This window comes from Pinus tabuliformis, chromosome 4_1, assembly GCF_031772625.1.
Source record: "Pinus tabuliformis cultivar Carrire ecotype Pingquan chromosome 4_1, CPIR1, whole genome shotgun sequence".
Classification (NCBI taxonomy): domain Eukaryota; kingdom Viridiplantae; phylum Streptophyta; class Pinopsida; order Pinales; family Pinaceae; genus Pinus; species Pinus tabuliformis.
The window spans coordinates 86,360,623-86,364,315 of NC_142303.1; the positions used below are offsets into that span (position 1 = coordinate 86,360,623).

Genomic DNA, 3,693 nt, shown 5'->3' on the forward strand with positions numbered 1-3,693 from the left:
GGTTCCTCAGCACTTTATGTGACCACGGACCAGCCCCTGTATCAGAGATCAACAGATCGCAATCAGGGTTTCAACTTTGATGTAACAACATGCCTCATATTGCAAACGTCGATCTCCGATTAGTGACGTCATCACTCTGTCATGTGTCGCTTTTTGAGTGGTGACACATGTCACCCAAATATGCCCCCTTTGGACCCTTGAAAATACCAAATCTGCATGCCACATGTCCTCCTTACTACCACGTCATGATGACATTAGAGGCCACATAGATTTAGATTTATCAAGACCAATAGTAGCCCACCATGTGGCCTTCTAGACGAGAGAGAAAAGGCCCACTTTGAAATTCATAGGAGTTTGTTCTGATTTTGCAATACTTATCTCCCTTGATGTTAGTGATAAGTTTGATCTTCTACCTTAGGATTAACAATCTTTTTGTAGTAACTAAATCAACATTTTTATTTTTTTATTTTCAATATGATTCAATTTATGATTTCTAGCCACTCTAGTGTTTGTGTTTAAGACATTCATTAACACTTTACAACTAGAAACCATGTTGGATCTTTTTCTTGATATTTTTGTGTGACTAATTTAGAACTCAAATATTAAAATACAAATTATGGTAAAGACTTTAAATTACAAAATTATTTGTCACTAACACATTTTCACAAAAATATATAAAAATTGAAACAAATGGATATATATATAGAGAGAGAGAGAGAGAGATCATTTTTTATTTTTTTAATGATTATCTATATTAGCACGACGTTGGCACAAATATATAACATTTAAAATTAATTGTAAAAAAAATGAAGCAAATGGATTACATGCGGCCTTTAATGATATTTTTCAAATAGATTGTTACTTTTTATATTTGATTGTAACATGAAATTTGTGTGTGTGTGTGTGTGTGTGAGAGAGAGAGAGAGGGGTCATTTCAAATGGATTACATGCAACCTTTAATGATATTTTTCAAAAAGATTGTTACTTTTTATATTTGATTGTAACATGAAATTGAGAGAGAGAGAGAGGGTCATTTCAAATGGATTACATGAGAGAGAGAGAGGGGGGGGGGGGTGTCATTTCAAATGGATTACATGCGGCCTTTAATGATATTTTTCAAAAAGATTGTTACTTTTTATATTTGATTGTAACATGAAATTTGAGAGAGAGAGGTCATTTCAAATGGATTACATGCGGCCTTTAATGATATTTTTCAAAAAGATTGTTACTTTTTATATTTGAGAGAGAGAGAAAAAAGATTGTTACTTTTTATATTTGATTGTAACATGAAATTTGAGAGAGAGAGAGAGAGAGGTCATTTCAAATGGATTACATGCGGCCTTTAATGATATTTTTCAAAAAGATTGTTACTTTTATATTTGAGAGAGAGAGAGAGCGGGGTCATTTTTTTTAATGATTAATTGTAAAAAAGTGAAGCAAATGGATTACATGCGGCCTTTAATGATATTTTTCAAAAAAATTGTTACTTTTTATATTTGATTGTAACATAAAATTTTCAAATATATAACATTTAAAATTAATTGTAAAAAAAATGAAGAAAATGGATTACATGCAGCCTTTAATGGATTGCATGCGGCCTTTAATGATATTTTTCAAAAAAATTGTTACTTTTTATATTTGATTGTAACATGAAATTAGAGAGAGAGAGAGAGAGAGAGAGAGAGAGGTCATTTTTTTTAATGATTAATTGTAAAAAAAATGAAGCAAATGGATTACATGCGGCCTTTAATGATATTTTTCAAAAAAATTGTTACTTTTTATATTTGATTGTAACATGAAATTTTCAAATATATCACATATAAAATTAATTGTAAAAAAAATGAAGCAAATGGATTACATGCGGCCTTTAATGATATTTTTCAAAAAAAATGCTACTTTTTGTATTTGATTGTAACATGAAATTTTAGAGAGAGAGAGAGAGAGAGATAAAATTAATTGTAAAAAAAATGAAGCAAATGGATTACATGCGGCCTTTAATGATATTTTTCAAAAAAATTGTTACTTTTTATATTTGATTGTAACATGAAATTAGAGAGAGAGAGAGAGAGAGAGAGGTCATTTCAAATGGATTACATGCGGCCTTTAATGATATTTTTCAAAAAGATTGTTACTTTTTATATTTGAGAGAGAGAGAGAGAGACAGAGATAGAGAGGGGGGTCATTTCAAATGGATTACATACGGCCTTTAATGATATTTTTCAAAAAGATTTTTACTTTTATATTAGAGAGAGAGAGAGAGAGAGAGGGTCATTTCAAATGGATTACATGCGGCCTTTAATGATATTTTTCAAAAAGATTGTTACTTTTATATTTGAGAGAGAGAGGTCATTTCAAATTGATTACATGCGGCCTTTAATGATATTTTTCAAAAAGATTGTTACTTTTATATTTGAGAGAGAGAGAGAGAGAGAGGTCATTTCAAATGGATTACATGCGGCCTTTAATGATATTTTTCAAAAAGATTGTTACTTTTATATTTGAGAGAGAAAGAGAGAGAGAGAGGTCATTTTTTTTAATGATTAATTGTAAAAAAGTGAAGCAAATGGATTACATGCGGCCTTTAATGATATTTTTCAAAAGAAATGTTACTTTTTTATAATTGATTGTAACATGAAATTTTCAAATATATAACATTTAAAATTAATTGTAAAAAAAATGAAGCAAATGGATTACATGCGGCCTTTAATGATATTTTTTTACTTTTTATATTTCATCATAACATGAAATTTTGCATATAATGAGGCATTCATAGTTTACATGATAAAAGCCAATTCAAACTCCATACTTATAAGTTCACAATTCCACCTTGAAAAAGCTATATTGGCTTTTATTAATATGATTTGTTTATTATAACATTTAAAAATAAATAAGATAAATTCTACATAAAATGTGTGTGGTAGTGTTCTGTTGTAGATAGAATAAAGAGAATGTGCAACAATTAATGTTATAAATATATACATTATATCATTGTTGATATTTGTGATGAATAATTATGTCAATATGGTAATAGGGTGCGATCATACCAGTGTTAATGCATCAGATCCCATCAGAACTCTGCAATTAAGTGCACTTGGGGTAGAGTAGTACTGGGATGGGTGACCTCTTGGGAAGTCCTAGTGTTGCACCCAACCAAAAGGAACCCCCAATGGTGTGGCTTGTTGGCCATCGAATGCACTACTAAGGCATTTGGGCCAGTGTGCAGGTCACATGTTCAAACAGTTTTTACCCATGTTATGCTTGGGGGTGGTGCAGTTGCACTAAGAGGTTATAGAGGTAGCCGTCGGGGATTGACCCTGTGTCACGTGAGTACAGGAGGCATCATGTTACCGATTCTGCTAGTCATTAAAATAAATATGGTAATAAGAATATTATTATTATTTATTATATTATATTAAAAATTAGTGTGACTAATGGTCAACCCATCTCCACCTTATGTGAGTATCAACTTAGCTAACAATGCTTGTTTAAGTCATTGGTTCAAGTTTGTGAAGTATAGGGGACATTGTTTGTGTTGATGCTTTCTTGTATCATAACGCTTTCACTCTTTATGATTGTGGAAACATCTTTATGAATTATTTCTCCTAACATTTTTTCATTTTATATAAAATCTTTATTAAGTCACAGCCTTATCCAAAAATTATATTTGTGACAGTGTCTAAATGGATTAATCTT

General features: G+C 30.5%; 1 pseudogene; it reads left to right on the forward strand.

Annotated features, from left to right (window-relative positions):
• Nucleotides 1-3,030: 3,030 nt before the first annotated feature.
• Nucleotides 3,031-3,149, forward strand: LOC149174311 (5S ribosomal RNA; annotated as a pseudogene).
• Nucleotides 3,150-3,693: the final 544 nt, after the last annotated feature.